Source organism: Ictidomys tridecemlineatus, chromosome 1 (assembly GCF_052094955.1).
Source record: "Ictidomys tridecemlineatus isolate mIctTri1 chromosome 1, mIctTri1.hap1, whole genome shotgun sequence".
NCBI lineage: Eukaryota > Metazoa > Chordata > Mammalia > Rodentia > Sciuridae > Ictidomys > Ictidomys tridecemlineatus.
In genome coordinates, this window is record NC_135477.1 from 101,643,921 (window position 1) to 101,668,474 (window position 24,554).

General features: G+C 32.5%; 1 protein-coding gene across 1 annotated transcript in view; it reads right to left on the bottom strand.

The window, feature by feature from the left end:
- LOC120885707 (uncharacterized) overlaps positions 1-24,554 on the bottom strand; it is a 144,439-nt gene that overhangs the window by 52,667 nt on the left and 67,218 nt on the right. The window contains exon 9 of the mRNA XM_078022230.1: positions 21,756-21,859. The gene's annotated coding sequence lies outside the window, so the exon portion shown is untranslated. The remainder of the gene's footprint in view (positions 1-21,755; positions 21,860-24,554) is intronic.

Here is a 24,554-nt window from a genome sequence, read left to right on the forward strand (position 1 = left end):
TGTGATGATATACACAATTTAAACAGATCTATTTCAGGCAATGAAATAGAAGATGCTATCAGAAGCCTACCAATAAAGAAAAGCCCCGGACAAGATAGATACATAGCTGAATTCCATAAGATCTATACTAATAAAATAATACCAATACACCTCAAATTATTTCACAAAATAGAAAAAGAGAGAGCTCTTCAAGACTCATTCTATGAGGCCAGTATCACCCTGATTCCAAAACCAGGCAAAGACACATCAAAGAAACAAAACTTCAGACCAATATCTATAATGAGCATAAATGCAAAAATTCTCAGTAAAATTCTGGCAAATTGAATAAAAAGCATGATCAAGTGGGGTTCACCCCAGGGATGCAAGGTTGGTTCAACATATGAAAATCAATAGATGTAATTCATCACATCAATAGACTTAAAGATAAAAATCATATGATCATCTCAATAGATGCAGAAAAAGCATTCAACAAAATACAACACCCTTTCGTGTCTAAAACACTAGAAAAACTAGCAGTAACAGGAACATATTCCAACATTGTAAAAGGTATCTATGCTAAGCCCCAGGTCAACATCACTCTAAATGGCGAAAAACTGAAATCATTCCCTCTAAAAACTGGAACAAGAAAGGGATGCCCTCTTTCACCACTTCTATTTAACACAGTTCTTGAAACACTGGCTAGAGCAATTAGATAGATGGAATAAATTAAAGGGATACAGATAAGAAAATAAGAACTCAAATTAGCACTATTTGCCAATGATGTGATTCTATACCTAGAAGACCCAAAATATTCCACTAGAAAACTTCTAGAAATAGTAAATGAATTCAGCAAAGTAGCTAGATACAAAATCAACACCCATAAATCAAAGGCATTTCAATATATCAATGACAAATCCTTTGAAAGGGAAATGAGTTTACCCCATTTACAATAGGCTCAAAAAAAAAAACTATTTGAGAATCAACCTAACAAAAGAGTTGAAAGACCTCTACAACAAAAACTACAGAACACTAAAGAAAGAAATTAAAGAAGACCTTAGAAGATGGAAAGATCTCCCTTGTTCTTGGATAGGCAAAATTAATATTGTCAAAATGATCATACTATCAAAAGCACTATACAAATTTAATGCAAGTCCAATAAAAATCCCAATGATATTCGTTATAGAAATAGAAAAAAGTCATGAATTCACCTGGAAAAATAAGAGACCTAGAATATCTCAAGCAATCCTTAGCAAGAAGAAAGAAGTAGGTGGCATCAGTATACCAGACCTTAAACTACACTACTGAGCAATAATAACAAAAACAGCATGGTATTAGCACCAAAATAGACTGGTAGACCAATGGTACAGAATAGAGGACATAAAGACAAACCCAATAACTACAGTTATCTCATATTAAATAAAGGTGCCAAAAGCATACATTGTAGAAAAGATAGCCTCTTCAACAAATAGTGCTGGAAACACTGGAAATCCATATGCAACAAAATGAAATTAAACTCCTATCTCTCACCATGCACAAAACTAAACTCCAAGTAGATCTAGGACCTAGGAACTAAACCAGAGACCTATGCCTAATAGAAGAAAAAGTAGGCCCAAATCTTCATCATGTCAGATTAGGCATGATGAGACTCTTATAAGACTCTTATAGTGCAAGTATTGAAATTAAGAATCAATTACTGAGACAGATTCAAATTAAAAAGCTTCTTCTCGGCAAAATAAATAATCAGTGATGTGAATGGAATGCCTATATCTTGGAAGCCAATTTTTACCAGAAGCCCATAAGATAGAGCACTAATCTCTAGGATATATAAAGAACTCAAAAATCTTAACACCAAAAAAACAAATAACCCAATCAATAAACAGGCCAAGGAATTGAACAGATACTTCTCAGATGATGATATATAATCAATCAACAAATGTATGAAAAGATGTTCAACATTTCTAGCAATTAGAGAAATGCAAATCATTTAATCTCACTCCATTCATCTCATTCCAATCAGAATGACAGCTATTAAGAATACAAATAACAATAAGTGTTTGTGAAGGTGTGGGGAAAAGGGACATTCATACATTGTTGGTGGGACTGCAAATTGATACAGCCAATATGGAAAGTAGTATGAAGATTTCTTGGAAAACTGGGAATGGAACCACCATTTGACCCAGTTGTCCCACTCCTTGGCCTATACCCAAAGCACTTAAAAACAGTATACTACAGGGACACAGCCACATCAACATTTATAGCAGCACAATTCACAATAGCTAAACTGTGGAACCAATTAGATGCCCTTAGTAGGTGAATGCATAAAGAAAATGTGATATATATACACAATGGAATACTATTCAGCATTAAAAGAGAAATGATGGCATTTGTAGGTAAATGGATGGAGTTAGGGAATACAATGCTAAGTGAAGTTAGTTAATCCCCAAAAACCAAATGCTGAATGTTTTCTCTAATAAAGATGCTGATTCATAATGAGGTTGTGGGGGAGCATGGGAGGATTAGATAAACTCTAGATAGAGCAAAGGAGAGGGAAGGGAAGAGAGGGGACATGGGGGTAGGAAAGCTGGTAGAATGAGATGGACATCATTATCCCAAGTACATGTATGAAGACATGAATGGTGTGACTCTACTTTGTGTACAACCAGAAATATGAAAAATTGTGCTCTGTATGTGTAATATGGTTTTAATTAATTCTGCTGTCATACATAAAAAATTGGAATAAAAAATTTTAAATTAAAAAAGTACTTAGAGCTCAAAAATAGAAAATCACTTAATTTTTTTAAACAGAAGCTTTAAACATACTTCTCAAAAAAAGACAAATGGAAAATAAACACATGAAAAATGTTCAATATCTTTAGTCACTAAGAAAATGCAAACTAAACCACAATGAGATAATAAGATACAACTAGACAAAATATATCTATGAGAATAAACTAAAATTAAAATATTAACACCAAATGGTTACAAGACTGTGGAAGAGCTGAATTTTCATACACTGATGGTGAAAATGTAAAATAATGTAATTAATTTAGAGAATAGTTTGAATTTTACACATTTAAAGTTGGTGAACTGCTGGGACTGGGGTTGTGGCTCAGCAGTAGACCACCGTCTAGCACGTGTGAGGCCCTGGGTTCAATCCTCAGCACCACATAAAAATTAATAAATAAAATAAAGGCATTGTGTCCAACAACAACAAAAATTAAATAAATATTTTTTAAAATGGAGAATTGCAGCTTATGTAATTCATAATTGATTAAACTGATTTTTTTAAATTAACTTGACAAAACATTTTTAAATTAGTAAAATAAAATTTTGATAATATCTTGTGATGGTGTAACATTGTTGAAACTAGCCAACATTTGTCCATTGACTGGTCTTAGGCTATGTATCCAGTCAGGTAGTAGAGAGTTTCGTCTTGCCTCAGAAAAGAAGTGACAAAAACAGCAGAAATAAGGAGTCTTTTCTGACCTACAAATTTCAAAATCCTGGGCCATAAAAACATGCTTACCAGAGCCAGGCAGACAAATAAAGAAAAAACAAAAGGAAACAGGGGAACTAAACTGAGCAAACTAAACTGAACTCCACCTGATTCCTAACATAATAGAAATATCATATTATTTCCCCATTAAAAGTATCTGGAAATTCAGGTTTTTATGTAAATTTTCCCAATTTTTAAAATACTGTCCAAACAAAAGCAGTTCTGTGGGTCAAATGCAGCTCATGGGTTTATAAAACATGGCACAGAAAAAAGATTTAAGAGAACACCTTCATAAATAAGAAAGACTTTCTCAACCTCCTGACAATGAAAACACCCTGGAATGGGGAAAATTAATGTCCAAGAAACAATGGATGTAAACATTTTTCTTGCAAGAGAACAAGGCAATCTGAATCCTACTTCCTAGGTATAGACTCAGGAAAACACATATATCTCACAGAACTGGATGGATAATATGTGAAGCAAACAAGATTCTAGCCTCAGAGTTTCCCAGGCCCCACCCAGCCATGGGAAGGCTTGAACAAATGGCAGTCTCAGGGTATTCTCCACATTTCAGTTTAGTTTGGAAAGCACATAAAAATTGCAATATAATCAATAGTATGGAGTTTGCAAAAAGAGTTGCTTTGCCATATTAAATCTCGTGAATTGGAATAAAAGAAGTCATAGCCAACTGTGATGATCAGTCAAGTATAGAAATGAAATGAAGGATGACCATTTCTATAGATGCCCCCACTGTGGAAGGATGAAGATGACTAACAGGACTTATCACCTCCACCCAAGATTTAGCAGAGCACCAGGAAAAAGTGAGGTCCCAAACTGACAAAAATTCAGCCACCTGGGCAGAACATAGATTCAAAATAGAAACAGAGATTTTAAATAATAACAATAATAAAAATTAAGAACATTCTTTAAACATCTGACATTATAGACTACAGTCTGCTGGATTACCCTCAAAGCAAGGAGATTATCAAGGGAAGAAGACAGCAGTTACCTTTTAGATAAACTATGCTAAATAAATATTGGATTTGAAATATGTTCTACAGATAGGCCATAAGAACATGAAACTTAAGTTACTCAATGGTCTACAGAAATAGATTCTACAGATGACCTCTAACATTTTACTAGACAAACTGAATTATCAAACACATTTATTAAGTTTCCAAAACACATTTGCAGGTAATAAATTATCTTATGACAAATCTAGATGATTGGCAACATTGGACAAAATACAGCACTCTCATTCTGCCACTACTTAAATAAATATAATGACAATACCATCAGAGGCACCTAGTTTACATTGATCTGAGCAATAATAGGAAGAAAAGAAAGAGTATCACAAAACATACATGTAGGTGTATGTATGTGTGTGTGAACACACACACATATACATGTAAAATCCTGTATTTTCAATTTTTTCTAAAATAACCATAGAGATTATCAATTATGAGAAAATGATTTAAAAGTATGTGTTCTAAACTAAGAGACAAGTCTTTTATTTAATAAAATCTTAGAAATTTAACACCACTTTGTCTGATTAAACATGATTCATACCCAGATCTACACTGTTGCAATTACCCAAGTAATTCAGGCAAAGAACTTGCTTTAATTCGAATATTTGGGTCATTAACCAAGTACTTAAAGCAACTGTGGCACAATAGGACCCTTAACTCCAAGTTTTTTTCTCTGTAAAATGGAGACACATTTCTACACAAACTCATCTAGCAGAGTGTCTGATACATAATAACCCCACAAAAATATGTTTCTCAAACTGATCATCATTGACCACTTCTACTGGTCTCTGAAAGAACTAACCAATGAGCTATTTCTAGGAAAAAAGACATTAATTCTCTGGTTCTGCAGCAGTCTTCCAGAGGTAAAACAGACCTTCATAAGTGTCATCCAGCATAAGCTGTCCCTGAAAAACCACCTCCCATTCCCAGTGCAATGTTTATACTAATAAATGCAACTACGTTAGTGTCTAAGAATTCTCCTAATACCTTGCAGCTTTGCTTTTATCTGTTGAAATATTCCTAGAGTGAAGTGAGATCACATTCCTTTCCTGCTCTCAACTCCCTAAGTGTGATAACTTGCCATCACATGTAGAATAGAATCCAAGGACTTCACTGTGGCATAGCAAGCTTTTGTGATCTACCTCTGCCTAACTCAACTTCATTTCCTACCACTTTCCCCTCCATCTACCAGGCTTCTTGTTAATCCTTGAATACGACAAACGTGTCTTTGCACTTGATTGATCCTGCCACAAGGTACATGCTGTCCCGAAACTCATATCTTATTCCCTCACTTCATCCAGATTTCTACTTAAAGTTTCATACTGTTTTCTCTATCCTCTTAATCTGCTTTTCTACAATAAATCAAATATCCATATTTGCTCATTATAAGGGAAATCCCATGAGTGCATACATCTCCAAAGCCTATAGCACTTCTGGTATACAGGGATGCTGGAAAAAATAGCTGCTGAATTAATTAAGTGGGAGGATTTGATTATTCAAGGGATTACTATTTACAGAGAATGAGGAATAGGAAGACCAGCAATGGTGATGGTGGCCATGTGAACCTAGAAGATAGAGGTAAAAAGCTAATAATGATCTGGAGCAACCCCAGAGTCAGACTTTTACCAACTGGAAGATGACTGGAGAAAGAGAAGCAAAAGAAAGAAGGCCAAGTCTCACCTGAGGCCTGAGTAGAAGAATGAAAAATGATCTTTTTCATCCCACCTGCTTTTGTCATCTTCCTCTCTCCCATGTTTCCTCTCCTAATAACTACCTATTTTTGCCATCTCTTTTCCTACTCCTCTTTTGCTTTCACTTCCATAGATTACTTTTTACTTGTGTATTTCCCTCAAAAGAATTTTTTCCTTTGAATCAGGAGCTTCAACAGAAGAAAAGTTCTCAATTGAGACACTGCTAAGAATAGACTTGATATTCCTCTAACACCAGGGAGAAAAGCAGCAGCAGCAACAACAGTATCAAGTCTCCATGGTGAAGGCAAGGGACTAAAACAAGAATCATAAAGCCATTCCTTGTACCTCCTGTGTCAGAAATTATGGGTGTTTTGGGATTTCATCAGCTTAATTTCCTTCTCTTCCTTCCCCAGAATGTATCTTTAAAACATGATCAACATCTTTGACTTTAATCTTCACGTTCCATTTTTAAAAGTCATAACATATCCACTAAAGTATATTTGCTAAAATACTGAGCCTGACATTACCTTTCCTATTATTACTATGTTGATTCTGATAATTCACTGATCTTAGCTAAAAGGCTGAGAAACCATCCTGGTGTTTATTCAAGTCAATAAATATAAATTGGAAAGAAATCTAATCAAGTTTATAAATGATTATGTATATATGACTCCCTCACCCCCCACCAAAGGACACTGGACTTGGCATTCAAATAGGCTCTTTGAAGAACAATCTCTGAGACATTAAGCAGCAGCAAATATACTATGTATTAATTTCAGTCAAGTTCCTCCCCAAATTTCCTCCCTCAAGGTCAAATTACTCATTTCTACATCCCTCCATATGAGATACAGATAGAACATGATGTCTATAATTCAAAATGAATCCTGGGAACATAAACTATAGAACAAAATTTAGCAGAATTCATAATGAATTTTGTGGCTTTCCCATTAGGCTTATAGACCAAAGAAAATAGAAGCAAGAAAATGTAGATTTATTTTTTAAAAATAGCTGGGATATTTATAAGCCACAAGACAGTAAGACATTAAACTTAATAACCTGTAAGTTATCCAATCTTAAATACTCTTAAATAATTTATTCCATATTTATTAAATTTATTCCATTATTTTAGTAACTGTGCTTAAATTAGTTTCAATTTCACACATAAATTCAAGACAGAAGAAACAGGTAAGTTAATTCTACATATTAAAAATCAAAAACCTTGGGCAGATGATCAAATGCATCTCAAGAATGATCCCTTGGACTGCGGTTGTAGCTCAGCAGTGGAGCACTTGCCTAGCATGTGTGAGGCACAGGGTTCGACCCTCAGCACCACATAAAAATAAATGAATAAAATAAAGGTATTGTGTCCATTTACAATTAAAAAAATTTAAAGAATAATCCCTCATTTGGATCATGCAACTCATATAACTCAAGGATTTGCCTCACCAATCTTTCCAGATCTTATAAACATTCCCAGCCCAGAGAGACTTAGTTGAATTCTGCCATCCACGTTTCATGCTACCAAGGCCCCCTCTCCTCTTTTTCAGCATCCATTTCCCAGGGCATTGTCTTCTACCAAGCTCCCCAGGGACCATCCCAGGCCTAAACTCACCTGTCTGAGGCTTGTCTTCATTAGCCAGTGCTCCATTCCATTGACCTACCTCTAAGCCCCATTCACCTGCCACCAAAACGGTATGTTTTATATTCTACTCTTTTGATTTTCTCATCTCAAATAACTATTTCTGATAAACAAATTTGATATTTTGGCACAGTATTTTGTTATACCACCTAGATGATAATTTTTATTATTTATTTATTTATTTTTAGTTGGATGTGGGCACGATACCTTTATTTTATTTATTTTTATGTAGTGCTGAGGATCAAACCCGGTGCCTCACACATGCAAAGCAAGTGCTCTACAACTGAGTCACACCCCACCCCAGTAATTTGTGTTTTACTACCCAATGAAACATTTTTAACCAAGACATTTTGGCTCATTGGTGGAAATATTTGTGGGAAACCTCATTTTTTTGTACTCCCTAAACTATTTCATGGAAGAAAATTATTCTCTATATAGACAAACAGCCCAGTCGTAGGTTAAAGAACTGGATCTCAAAAAATAACCACAGTACTCAAGACTCTCAGTGTAGGAAAAGGTCTTGGAGTTGATCTAGTTTGTAAGTTCTCTTAGAGCAGAACCCATAACTCATTCATCTTCTATGGAAACTAGCACAATGGCTTGAGTGCAGTAAATACTCAAGAAATAGGTATAGAATCCATGAATAGTTGAACCTCTATCTGATGCATTAATCTCCTTCCAATCTTTCCCTACTGCATCTTTCCAACTCCCCACATTCATACATCCTGTTTCTGTTATTGCATGTAGAGTTAGTAGTAGTGGTTCTAAGAATGAAGGCTGCTAATTCAATGCAAAAGGGTGACTATATGTATTTATCTCTTGCCAACCAAAAGCCCTGCCTTCCCTAACAAACATTTAATAGAAAATGTGACAAGTGTACAATATATAACAATGGTTTATATTCATCTTTTTTAGTACCACAGCGCATTTACCAACAGATAGGTCCAAATTTTACTTAACAGCCTAATCTGGCTTAAAACAAACTGTGTCTCCCTAAAGCATTTCTATTCTGAAAGAACTCATAGCCATTAAAGTTAAATGTTTTCAAAACAAAAATCAAGAACAATAGTAAGAGCAGCAAAGCATTCTACTTTACACATATATATATATATATATATATATATATATATATATAAGTTCATATATATATAGTTTCCCTTTTCCTTTCATGTGCCCTTTGTGTTCAAGCTTGAAACCATGACCTTATTATCTATATACTATAATAAAAATAAAACTGTTTGTCAGTGTGCCTAGATGGAGGCTTGAAAAATAACTAAATAAAATTCTATTTCTCTGTGACTCATAAAAGACCCATTACACAGGACCCAGTTCTCATTTCTCTAAGTTAGAAACTGAACTAAATTCAGCTAACCAAGAGAAAAATATCTAAATAACTCTCAAAAGTAGCATACACAGATATTACATCTTTGTTGAAATCTCAAATCTTACATTATCTAAAGATTTAAATCACCTTTAAAACAGAATTTATTAAAATTCTAAACTCATATTATGTTTATATTTTCTGTAAGTGGATATATTATTCCTAGTAACATGTTTGTATCTGATATTACTCATATAAATAAAAGCATACAGTCATTTTAGGGATTAATAGAAAAACAGACATCTGCATGGAACATTTCCCTCATTAGATATTATCATGTTAGCATATTTTTCCTATTTCTGATTTTACTACAAAATAAAATGAGCTGATTTTTACCCCTAAGTTTTTCTAGAATGTATATTGCCAATAACACAAATACTTTAATTGCACATTAGAAGAATCTCATTTTCCTCTAAAAATTGTCATAGAAATTAGCCCCAGAGACCTCATCACACAAACAAAAATCAAGATAAGACTGTCAAACTGACATACAAGTTACCACCTATACCAAATATTACTTTAAATATTATTTTTAAATTAAAGGCTTTTTGAAATTCCCAGGTGAGATCACATGGGTCATTAGAACCTTATTGGCCTTTTCATAAATTAATGTGAAAATTAATTAGACAAAAATAAATTAAAAAAATAAAAAGTACACTAATCAGGGCTGGGGCTGGGGCTCAGTGGCAGAGTGCTTGCCTAGTATGTGCAAGGCACTGGGTTCAATACTTAGCACCTTTATTTTATACAAATAAAATAAAGGCATTCTGTCCATCTACAACTATAAAAAAATTTAATTTTTAAAAAAGGACACTAATTAACTGACTTAACTAACCAAACTATATACAAAAAACAATCCATTTGGGGGCTGGTTAAAGTATAAATTGGCACTTTTCTAGAAGTGTGCAGTACAACAAGTATCATTGTTGTTGACCAGTAATTCCACTCTTAAGAATTATCCTATGAAATAATCAGAAATACAAACAAAATGTTTTAATATGTAAAGATGTATGTTCCAAAAATTTTATTATGACAGAAACTGGGAAAATGCAACATGAAAAAAACTTAGTTTTTTTTAAATAAAATATATGTAGTCTGTGGTACATATACACAATGGATTATTATTCAGCATTAAAAGAGAATAAAATTATGGCATTTGCAGGTAAATGGATGGAGTTGTAGAATATCATGCTAAGTGAAGTAAGTCAATCCCAAAAAACAAAAGGTCAAAAGTTCTCTCTGATAAGTGGATGTTGACCCATAAAGGGGGAGGGAGGGGCACATGGGGAAAATGAAAGAACTTTGATTGGGTAAAGGAAGGGGAGGGGGCATGGAAGTAGAAAAGATGGTGGAATGAAAGAACATCATTACCCTAGGTACATGTATGTCTGCACATGTGATATAAGTCTACATCATGTACAACCAGAGAAATGAAAAGTTGTGCTCCATTTGTGTACAATGAATAGAAACACATTTTGCTATCATGTATAACTAATTAGAACAAATTAAAAATTTTTCATTATTTCGAAAAAAACACAAATATATGAAGTCATTTAAATCAATAAAAATAGAATACAATGACCTAATAAAATTCTCAGCATGTATCATGTAAAATACACAGCAGCTGGGAAGTAGAAGTAGAATTTTTGCCTAGCTTGCACAAGACTCTGGGTTCAATCCCCAGTACTGAAAAATAAAATATTTTTTTAAAATCACAAAAATATTTAGTGATTATACTTGCCTACAGGTGATATTTATATATTTTCCATATTTTAAGGAGTTAATAGTGCTGTTTAAGAATCTTCCACATCAAACCATTACAATCAAAGTTTTTTGTTAGAGGCCTTTCATTGATGATAGTCATATAATTCAACCCACACATAGTGAAGAAGGGACTGCTCATCATGAATAGATGACTGCCATCAGCTAACTCCTCCTGAAGGACCATAGACAGTGTACAGTTCTCCTGCTAATATCCATCAAATTGATAAAGCATTTATATCAACAATTTGTATTTCCATCTAAGGATGAATTTACTTAACAAAAGCTGAATATCTAATTGGGGACAGTTAGTACAACAAAACTACTTGAAAAAGTAATTTGAACCAAGACTTATTTTAGTATGTGACAGGCATGATTCTAAACCCTTTTCATTTAATCCTTGCAACACTGTAAGGTAGGCATTATTATCCCCATTTTTCAGAGAAAGGAACTGAATGACAGAGAGTTTTAAGTAACTTATCTAAGTTCACAAAGCTAGTAATTAGTAAAGCTGGAATTTGAGCACAGTATTTCCATATTCAGACCCCAAATTATATCAATGAAGAAAATTAATAACTCTAACAAGGTTCAGGTTACATAAAATAAATAAAGGATTTGCAAATATTCATCTATAAAATACTAAATAAGCAATTTCTTAAAGGCAATTACTAATCCTTTGATGATTATTAGTTTTTAACAGGTTCCTCATGATGAAGTCAAGAGAAAGGCAGATAAACATTTTAACTATTACTTAACAAGATAATGCCTATATTAACTGTGCTTATAAATAATAGGTGTTCAGTAAATGCCTGTGTTATTGAACCAAATTAATCTGATGTTGACTGATGAAAATAAAAATAGAAACAAATGTCTCCCTATCATTTCTCCAAAAGTTATGTAACATACTCCCATTCAAGATATAAAAAAATAAATTTACTAAATGATAATAAAACATATAATAACATTTTAAACAACTGTTTATCATTAAGTAGAAAATGTGTGGTTTGGGGAGTGATAATTACATATATACAGAGCAAACAAAAATTACAGGCCAATAAATTTAGTCCCTAAGCAAATAAAGACTATATTGATTAGAAATCTAAATAATCAATAAACTTTCCACTTTAACTTAAAATCCAATAATTAAAAAGAATTGTGTATTGTGCCTGAAACTAAACCCAGAGCTTTAAGAATATTAGGTAAGTGCTCCACCATTGAACTACACCTCCAGCCCCAACAATTAAAGATTTTTATTGAATATTACTTCCTTTTAAATGAAGCATTCCAATTATCAAGAATACAAGTAACAATAAATGTTGGTGAGGATGTGGGGGGGAAAGGTACACTCCTACATTGCTGGTGGGGCTGCAAATTGGTATAGAAAGCAGTATGGAGATTCCTCAGAAAACATGGAATAGAACCACCATTTGACCTAGTTATCCCACTCCTCAGTCTATACCCAGAGGACTTAAAATCAGCATACTATAATGATGCAGCCACATCAATGTTTACAGCAGCTCAATTCACAATAGCCAAGCTATACAATCAACTTATAGGTGTCCTTCAACAGATGAATGGGTAAATAAACTGTGATTTATATATATATATATATATATATATAAAATTTATATTTATATATATATATATATATATATAATGGAATATTACTCAACCATAAAGAAGAATGAAATGATGGCATTTACTGGTAAATGGATGGATCTGAAGACTTCATCCTAAGTGAAATATGCCAAACCCAAAATACCAAAGGACAAATGTTCTCTCTGATATGCAGATGCTAACACACAATAAATGGAGAGGAAAGAATAGAAGTTTATTGGATTAGACAGAGGGGAATGAAGGGAAGAGAGGGGAGATGGGAAAAAGGAAAGATAGTAGAATAAATTAGACATAGCTTTCCTATGTTCATATATGAATACACAACCAGTTTACCTTCACATCATGTACAACCGGAAGAATGGGATCTTAATTAGAATAAGTTATACTCCATGTATGTATATCAAAATACACTCTACTGTCACGTATATCTATAAAGAACAAATAAGTTCTTTAAATGCCCTTTGAAATAAATAAATAAAGCATTCCAGTTGTTTCTAGAAATTTCCTATTTCAGATCACTTGAATAGCTCTAATTATTTAAGTAATCTATTAAAATGCTGCTGAAATTCCTATGGTTTTGATTCACAAATATATATGAATATTTTTTGTTTAATTTTACCAATATGTAAAACCTACATCATCTGTACCATTAAGAAAATTAAATCAAGTCTCATGAATCTTGTATATTTCCAAAGGTCAAAAAATTTTTGTTGCTAACAAATGCACTAGGGGGTCAACTTTCCATAAATTAATATAGACAAGAGAATTTAAACTGCTACAGATAATTAAAAAGCAAACTGGGGCAAAAAAAATAATACATTTTTGACCTACCAACCAAAATGCAGAAATACTGAATTATCAGAAAAATGCTATAAAATTTGCCATGTGTAAAGTAAACCAAAGCTTCTTTCTCAGTAAATATATATATATATATATATATATAACTTATTCTTTTCTGCCAACATACTATCAATCTTTAACAGAATAAATTCTCAAAATATTTATCTAAAAATTCTTATAGCTCAATCTTACCTATTTTATAGGTAGTGCCTACCCAAATAAAAATATTAATATATGAGGGTTTTTTGGAAAGCTTCTATTACTATTACCCAGTATTTCTTTAATTACGTATCCACACATATTTTCCTATTCCAAGTTATAAAACCTGGTTTCAATTATTACTAATAATTAAGTTAATTTAAGGAACCCTTTTCTATCACTGAACTGAGATTTTAAGGTTTATGGCATACTGTTAAACACACACATACTCACATGCATATATATATATGTATATATATATACATACACATATATAAACTCAGTATATATGTATGCTTAAATAAATATTTAACATTGCTACAGCATATTCTTAAAGACCAAAACAAAATATATACAAGAACTTAAAAAAAAATACTTTGAGATACAAAGGTGAGAATATCAGGTGGAATAGCAGACATTAGAAATTGACATATCTAATGTCAATATTGCTAGAAAGTAGACCTTTTTTTGTTTGTTTGTTTTAACATTTTTCTTTTTTTATTGGTTGTTCAAAACATTACAAAGCTCTTGACATATCATATTTCATACATTAGATTCAAGTGGGTAGAAAGTAGACCTTATTTAGCCATTTTTTCAAATTTAAAACCTAGCACTGCTTGAAAATAATTGAAAAATCAATTAGAACCCATCTGAAGATTATTTGCACATTTCTTTGAGTTTAAATAAGACAATTTTGTACGAATTATTTTAGTATCCCCTCTGTATTTTTATAAATAATTATAAACTATAGAACTAAAATTTAAAAAAACATAAAAATACATGAAATTTATATTAATGTTACCTGAGATTATTAACCAAAATAAAATTATAAATAAGATGGAAAAGATTGATAAAATATGGTGAGTTAAACTTCTAACACAAATTTATCTCCTCTAATTTTTCCATAATTATATTTTCACTCAACTTTTATGCAAAACTGTTGACCTTATCACATTTATAACTTTAGATGATTTATTTAAAAAATAGATCAAATTTTAACCAATTAAGTAAGTTGAAAAAATTGCTTTTAAAAAAAGAAAAAGAGGGACTGAGGATATAGCTTGCCTCACAAGCACAAGGCCCTGGGTTCAGTCCCCAGCACCAAAAAAAGAAAGAAAAAGAGGCTCACAGTAGTTCTGAAAATATGTCAATAACTTGGTACAATTACTTACTCAGGTTCCTCACCTTACTCATTGTTATATTCAGAAAGAAGTATAATGCCTAGAACACCAAAAGACCTGAATAATATCAAACTGAAGTTATATCCTGCAGCAGGCTATACCCAAATTACTTTCAAAGACTGTCTTAGTTCATTCAGGCCATTATAACAAAATAACCTTCACTGGAGGGCTTATAAATTGAAGGTGCCAGCAGCAATTTTGTGGCTGGTGATGACCTCCTTCCTGATTCACCATAGCCATCTTCTCACTGTGTCCTCACCTGGCAGAAGGGCAGAGCAGCTCTCCAGGGCCTCTTTTATAAGGGCACCATGCTCATTACCTAATCATATCCTAAACGCCAAATACCAATACACTGTGGATTAAGTCTCAACATATAAATTTTAGAGACACACAAATATTCACTCTATAGCAAAGATGACTCCCATCTCGAAAACTTTAGTGGGTGTAAGCCTAGGTGGATTTTTCAGGGATGAATATTAGTATCTTTTCATGTCACAAACCTCAATTATACACAATAAAATTTCTTTTAACAAAATATATACAAAGTTTTGAAAAATACAAAAATTGTGTGTACATACACCCAAAAATATATATATACATATGGACTCAAGGGACTATATGACACCAGAAAAGTTAAAAGTCACATATCTAGACAAAATAAGGATGTGCTAAATGTAGGCCATGTCTTGTATACACAGACAGCTTAGGTTTCACTAGAAAAAATTCAAAAGAAGGAGGGGTCAACCCTGGAAAACCAAAAAGGGAGATTTTTTGTAATTCTTTTTCATCTGTTTGTTGCCTTTATTGTTTTATCTATGTTAACCAAAATTAGCAGAGTACTAAACTTCTTTGTTTAATTTGAATGACACAAATGCAGTCACTGATAGAATGACAGTATAGCACACTTCCTAAAGGAACACTACTGCTATCATTAAGTTAAATATACTGATAGCAGAATGAACAAGTATCTTACTAGATAATTCCCTTTGGAATCCAAAGTTTAGCCTATTAAATATTCCTGTCATTAATATCTGTAATCCTTACTTGTGGTAACTCAGTAAAATAGTTGCTAAACCTCACGTGATAAAGAAAGGTGGATTTTACATTAATTCCCCCCTTTCAGTATCACTTAATTCACCTCTTTTAATTTTGAGCACACTTATTTTGTAGGTGAACACCATACAGACCTGTCCATCAAGCTCACTGGATGTGCCTCATGCCAACTGTAACAAAATGCCATAATTCCACATCATTACATTATGCAATAGCCAAGTTTTAGATTTTACACTGACTGATTACTACGATCACATTATCTCACCACTAGTAGTTTAGTCACTGTATCAACTATTGGTATTAAATCTTTGGATGCAATGAAAGTTAACAATGCTATTTTTATGTTGTGCCAAAAAATATCATTCAATCTGTTTTCCCTTTTTGATTACAGTTCATTTAAGGGAAAAATGTTGCTGCATGGTTTGACAATGTTTTATGTGTCTTCGGCTGATAGAACACACAAAACGTTTGAATAGGCCCATTTATTTGAGCAGACGTATTAAATAATACTTTAAATGTGAACATGCATGTCATAAATTTTGTAGTCTCTTTAAAGTAGGATAAATCTGGTATTTAAAGTAGTCTTTGTTCAAAGCCATTTTTTTTCTAACAGTCATAAAGGGACTCTGATTTGTGCTGCATGAACAATGCCAGCATCATCATTTTAATGTTATCCATATGGGCTTCTAATAATAGATAAGAGTCTACATTTGTATTATATGTCTTAGAGACATTTAAAATCTAGATAAGGAAAGGCTGATTTCATTGGCCCCATAGTTAAAGGAAAGCAGACCCTAATTAAAAGAATTCTGTTCTGAATTAACTAGTTTGACATGTGCTAATTGACAGTTCCTGTGAAATGGTTCTAATTAAAGTCAATATGTCTTTTTCAATTAAAAGGAAATTAAGAATATACTAATATACATTAACAACTTAATCTGCCTTCAATATCCCATACATCAGCTGCTTTCCTCCTAACGTTATTGGAGAACCATCTGACATGAATCATCTACTGTTTGCTTATGGTATCTCATTATTACTTCACACGAGCACAGCAGTAGTAGATATCCCCTTGAGGAAGAAGATAACCTGCACATGCTTTGATTTTCAGAGCTCTTTCTCTTAGTTCATTAAATATAAACCCACCTTTTTGAATTTAAAAAATGGACATTTCTTAATAAGAATCTTTGCTAACTGAAAACAAAGACAAGTGTTTTCAATTAGTTGGTCTTTTTACTGTAGGCCTTAGAGGTAATTGCATTCTGCTGGAAAAAAAGGCTGGACTATGTTTTCATCATTTGACTTGATTCAAAGCAAAGCTTGACTTGAGCAACATATAACACAAACATCACTCAAATAATGTTCCATTTCCCAAGTGAAACTTTGGGGAAATCCCAGGTGGGAATACTTTGCATTGTATATACAACAGGAAAACAGAAAATAAGATTGCATAAATGTCAGCACTAACAGAAGGCCCATCATATTCAATGAAAACATAGCATTAGTGCTATTTATAGCAACATAATTAAATATTCAAATGTGCATTACCAAAGCTATGGTGTTAGCAATTTTAGTACTAGAGAAAGTAATATTAAACTGAAGCATCAATACTAATGTATGCAGCATTAACGTCATATGGAGAACTGCAAAAAAAGATTAAAACTGTTTGTTAAGGGATGCTTATAATGTAGATATTTTAATTATAATAAGATTTTTAAAGAAAGTTTTTATAAGATACTATATGTGGTCTTTTCATCTGATATAGCTAATATTTTGATAGGCACTTTATCATGATCTTTTTCTAGAATTTAAAATTCAACCATAAAATATAATTACTTGTATAAATAGGAAATTATTTTACTTTCACCACCAAAACATGTATCATTCATGTTTAATAGAGATCAAGATAAAAGGCAAACAAGCCACTTTCACTATTCCACTTTTATTCGTTTATATTTTTAAAAAATGAAATTTGCTATCACCTGTAGCTTCTTGTGTGTGGAAGAGAGGAGAAGGCAGCCTCCCAACCAACCAACCCAACATCTCATTCAAAGCAATTTTTTCTCAAATGAACTTTATTGTTCTTTTCTGAGTACTTACCAAAAACTTGAATGAAAATCATCTTAAGTGGAACTCTAAAAGTAGCTGAAGTCTAGCAAATTTCCAGAATGAGTAAAAACATATTAATTCACTTTCAATAAAGTACCTCCTTAAAATTACAAATATAATCAGACTCAATAGTCAAAATGTAATGTTATTTACCAACATTTGGAGCCCCTAGTTTGATTTTAAACCCTAGGATCTTGCTCCTCGAGCTGGCATAGACTGGAAATGCTGCAGTAACAGCATGTACTCAGCTTTTTGAGTTGGGAAAGAAGCCAGTGCCGCAACTTTTCTGCCCAATTAAAGAGCATTGTCTATAGCAGGCCTACACAACATAAGGCCTGCAGACTGCACACAGCCATGAAGCAATTGTTCATGACCCACCCACAGATTTGGGAAGAGGAAACAAGTAGAAAGACAGACAATATGGCACCCATGTCAGCAACAAGAGAGGAGGCTGTTCCACAGACTACACTTCTGAGTCTACATGTTAACAATGACAATACCACATATCTAAAGGCAGGATGGCAATCAAAATGAGCTATCAATCCTTCTAACAAAAATATTCACTACTACAGTTCTGTGCTAGGATAAAAATGTCCTAAAGAGCAGGAATATTATTGAACTGAAACTAGATGAACTCTGTAGCATTTGCCTGAGCTCTTTTACTCTTCAAGCAAGCAGTTAATAAATATTTATTAATTATTCTCATAGCTTATATTTTCTAATAAAAACTTGTTTTCATCACATTTTCTTGCTCCTGTCATTCAATTACCAGTAGGTAAATAACTTATTGTTCAAACTGGGACACTTTTAAGAATGAACATGGAGGAGAATGATATCATGAAAGATGGTGAAGTAGGAAGCTCCAGGATTAGTCTCTCCAACAAACAACTATTGAGTTGGCAAGAACTGTCAGAATCAACTATTTCAGAACCCTGGCTTTTAGCTGAACATAGTGTCCAAGGGGGTGCCTGATCTTTATCAAGAAAGAGACTGTAAATTGTGTAGAATTTCAATGTTACACATAGCAACTACTATCCTTAAGCCCTGTTGAATGCAGCCATGGAACAACACCCTGTAGTCCAAGTATGGCTTGTTTGTGCCAGGGTGGACTACAGAGGCTTTATCCTCCAAAATATGTAGTTCTGTATGTTGATCTATCTGGCAGTTGGCTGAAGGACTGAAACAGAGGCTGGCCATTGATTCAACATTGATGGGCAAAAGCAGATCCCCCGGCATCAATTAAAGGAAGTTAAAGAAACAGAACATAATTTATTTTTCTTCTCTCATTAAATCCAGACATTTAAGGAAATCCCTGTTGGTTCACTGACTGACTATAGAAATAATGGAATACAGATTTCAGCAATCGAACATGAAAAGGAATACACTCTTTGCAAAACAATTAAGAATAGTTACTAAACAAATGAACAACTACAATCTTTATCAAGCACTAACAGCAACTTCAGGTAAGAGGTGAAAACTGATTTCCAGCATTACTACATTACAATGTTCAAAATTTCCAATTCTCAACAAAACATTACAAAGTACACCAAAAAGTCGGAAAGTGTGACCCATTCCTGGGGAGTGGGGGTAAGAAACTTACACCATTCCCAAGGAAGCCTAGATATTAAACTTACTAGACAAAGACTTTAAATCAAATGCCTTCATCAAATTCAAAGAGTTGAAAGAAATGGTAAATAACTACAGAGAATTAGTAAACTATGTATGAACAAATAAGAATCAGCTCCAAAGGAATAGAAATTTTAAAAAGCAATAAGAGCTGAAAATTATAAGGTATGACAAAACCTTCACAAGGTATAGTCAACAGCCAATTTGAACAGGCAAAAGAACCTTCAAACTTGTAAACAGAGGGAACAGAGAGAAAATTAGTAAAGAAAAATGAACAGTCTAAGAGACCTATGGGTCACCATCAAGCACATCAATATTCACATTATGAAAGTTACAGAAGAAGAAAATCAGAAATGAGCAGAAAAAAAATATTTGAAGAAACATTATCCAAACACTTTTCCAAATGTGATGGAAGACATGAATCTATACATCAACAATCTCAACAAACTCCAAACTTAAATAGAGAGCCACATCAAGATACATTGTTATCAAACTGCCAGAGAAAATCTTGAAAGCTACAAGAGAGAAGGGATTCATCATATTCAAGTCAGCCTCAATAAGATCAACAGACTACTTCTCATCAGAAACTATGGAAGCCAAAAGAAAATAGGATGAAATATTTAAATTATGAAATTTAAAAAGATGCCAACCAGGAATTTGTGTCTTTAAAAAAACCCTCAAAAATGAAAAACCTGAGACATTCCCAGATAAACAAACTTAAGAGAGTTCATTGCTAGTAGACCTGCTCTATAAACCCAAATATATATAATTTTAGTGCACTAGTTAAAATAATAATAATAATAATAGAAGAGAGATCAGTAGGGTAGGGCAAGCATATTAGAGGGAGGAAGTGTGGGAAAGGAAGGTACTGAGAAATGGGATTGATAAAATTACCTTATGTGCATGTTTGAATATGGCATAATGAATTCCACAATTATGTATAATTATAATACACTAATGGAAAAAATGAATGAACATTCTATGTTTCAGTTCAAAGGCTTTTATGGTACATTTATTAATATACTTATATCCTTACCAATTTTTTAAAATATTTTTTTAGTTGTTGATGGATACATACCTTTTTATTTACTTATTTATATATGATGCTGAGAATTGAACCCAGTGCCTCACAAATGCTAGGCAAGTACTCTACCACTGAGCAACAACCCCAGGTCCCCTACCAATTTTTTTAAACTTATAAAAAGTACTCTTTGATGGTGAACATCTACTACTTATAGTTATTTTTATTTTACATAGATTAAGACTAAGATATATACTCTAGTTATTTAGAGTCATTATGTATAGTTGACTAATTGTTTATACCATTGCATAGAGATTTTCTTTATCCCTATTTTCCCCTTGAAACCTAATTTGTCTAACACAAACTGTCCAATTCAGCTTTTAGTTGTTACTGCTGTTAGCAACTTCCAGAAACAGTTAATTCAATTGTTTTACCTTTGCTTATAGGTCCTCAGTTTTGAGCTATCACTGACAAATAGGATACACTTACAATTTCTTGTAATCTGTAGTAAATTATTAGTTATTTTAATGACATATCTACTCATTTATACTTAATGTAATTACCAACATATTTTTACCATTGTACTTTCTCTTTCTCTCTTTGTCTCTTTAAAAATATAACAGTATTTTTATAATTGTTTATCCATTCACATCCAAAGTGAAAACAAACTAAGACTATAAATTTTTAAAAATATTAAACAGAGTCCTTTAGGCTAAAATGAAAGGACACTAAACAGAAACTTAAAATCATACAAAGGAATAAAAAACACAGTTAAAGGTTATGATATAGGTAAGTATAAAACCAAGTACTTATGTATTTTCAACATATAACTCCTCTTTTGATTTAAGAGATGAACACACAAAACAATAAATACAAACCTATGAAAATGGACACATAAAGCATAAAGATTTAATTTGTGATAACAACATGAAGGGGAGGATGGAGTTAGGAGCAAAATCAATGCACCTTACTGGAGCTCAGCTGGTATCACTTCAAACTAGATTGCTATAAATTTAGGATGCTAATTTTAATCCCTACGGTAAGCTCTAACTAAATAACTATTTATAAGATTTGGTGGGTTTTCTTTGATCCTTTCAAACATCATGTATTTTGCAAATAGTGATATTGGACTTACATGGATTTAATCTACACTCCCCACCGGATTTGCAGGTTGTAGCTCTTCTTTTCAATACATTATTCTCTATTATTTCAGTCTCTTCTCTGATGATTGATTTATATCTGTCCTCATTAAAAAAAAGAAAAAGAAAGAAAGAAAATTGGATGTCTAACTTTAACATTAGATTACAATTCTCTCAAAGTGAGAAAATAAGATGAAGTACATGAGCAAAATACAAATATAGATCCTCTCCAAAATTCTCATCAAACTGTAAGTCATCAAAGTGCACATTTTTCATAATTAAATTTAAATGTTTACAGAGTTTTCATCAAAAGACAAAAGATCAACATTTATCTTGACCATATTATGCAAGTAAGAATCTGAGATAGGGCTGGGGGTTTAGCTCAGTAGTACAGTATTTGCTAACAGGTGAAAGTTTGATACTCAGCACCAAAAAAAAAAAAAAAAAAAAGATAGATAATACTTATTGTTTTATTTGGGGGAAAAGTTTTTCCTCAAGTTTTTTTCTTTAACCAATAAGTGTATATATTCTATACAATTTTGTAGGAAGGTACCATTTATATATACAAATAAGGCTATTAGTGAATATCTAATATTTAAGAAAAAAATCATTTCTCTTAAAAATGAGAAGTCCACTAAAAACATCACTAGTTATGGCTAAGTTTTGGAAATGAACTCCTTAAATAAATCTTCTAAATTTATTTTAAAACCAGGAAAAGAATGTTTTATGTATACTATAAAGTAAATATAGAATAATTTCTCAAATTTTTGTACAAGATAGATGGCACATAGAAGATACTGCCATCCATCATGAAACTATGTTCGTAACATGAAGAAGAAACTGAATTCCACCATGATGAAAGATTAGAAGGGAAAAAAATGAGTAGATTGCCTCTCCAACACTAAATATCCAACTGTTTCAAACATTATTGCTAGCTATCCCTTGAAGTAAATAAAATCAAAATGAAACAAGAAGAAACTCTCAATTCCTTTATTCATTCATGGGCTATATTTGTCTATTAAATAATAAACAATGTATTCTGTTTAGGTCTTCCTTTGCTCAAGCAGACTTGTCTATGAAGGAAAGAAAATGCTGTGTTAATATTAGCAAAGCACATCTTATAAATTCTAGAGTCCAGGGAAAATGGACTTGGCAAGAAGTCTATTGAAGAAATCAGCATATGGCATAAGGCAAAGCTTAGCCCTGTGGGAGGACCACCCTCCCCACTTTGTCAGAATTGCTTTTATTAAGGACTTCTGTTATTATTCCTTTTCTCTCTACCATATCTCCTTACCTTGAACATTATGAAATAGTTAGACATCCTCTTTGGTATATGCATTATGGAAACTTTATTTTTACTGTTCAATAGATAAACACATTATCTACATTTATTGGTTCATGAGTTGAACACAAAGAAATACAGGTGTTTGTAATCTCTTTCTGGCTTTGCCATACAAAGAATTTCTACCAAACTATTCTTAATTCACCTACTATCACTTTTGTGATATTTTTCTTTTGTTCTTGCTAATTGAATATCATATTTGGCATCTCAAAGTATGACAACTTTTCTCCTAAAACTTATCTCTTTAGAGAATTCAAAGATCCTTGTGTGTATAATAAAAAGAGACAATCACAATATGTAGCTACATGGGTCACTTTCTAAGTGTTTAGTTAGTCTCTTCTTTACTGTGAATACAGAAAACATCTGCATCAAATGGTGCCAATTTTCAATAAGAAAATGACTACATACAGAGAAAACAGCATGAGAAGAAAGCCAATGACTGTGAAATATTCTGTTCAAATGAGTGTAATGTGGCCCTTTTAAATTTTTTTATAATATATTTGGTAAAGACTCATTTTTTAAAAAATATAATTCTTCCAAATCTTTCAGTAGTAGCTTTATCTTGTCATTCCCATACACTGATGATAGAAACAAAGTTAAGTAAAAGCCTAGCTTTCTGGTTGAGTTTTTATTCAAGAAATGTGAAAGATGTCCTTGAAGAATGCTGAAGCAGGAAGTGATTGGATAGCAATGGAGATATTGTGCTGCATTTGTTTAACTTGCTGTGTGGAAGGCAAAACCTCCCACTCTCCTCCTTACCATCACAGCTGTGAATAAAACTCTTGCATGCCTGAAACCAAATATAAGGTTGTGTACTCTTCAACCAGCTGTCAATCTTTCAACTGGCTGGTTTACAGGTTCTGAGAAGACATGCTCCTGTTTAATATGTGACTCAAAACTCCTACTTTGGAAAATTCAATGAGATGAAATTTAAGAGTTCTCTAATTTCTCCTCACTGTGGAACAGTGACAACTATAGGACCTAGGAGCATTATCTTGAAGAACCCTGGTTTTGCTTATTAATTGATTATATTGTATTGTCTTTACATAAAAATTCATATTTAAATGTATATACTATACTCAGAGTATATTTAATGTAATATATGGATAACTCCAGGTTGATGTAACTTTGCTACAGATAACATAATGAATGTGTGAGGAAAAATGATGTAAAATGTCATATCCTGAAATATCAGGAAAAGTCAGTTAAGATTCTCCCTAGCTTTCTCACATTCCCCACATTTCTTATGTTTTCCTTAAACATGTCAGTAAATGCCTTCAATGTGTGGTTTCTTATAATTTGAATCAAGGGTCAATTACAGAACATCTTCCTTTGAAATTTGCTAATCAATACACAGCTTTAAATAGCATGCATGCTATTTGTTGCACTGAATTTTCTAAATACTCTTTTTTTAAAAAATAACTGAAGTAGTGTTGCTATAGTTTGGATCTTA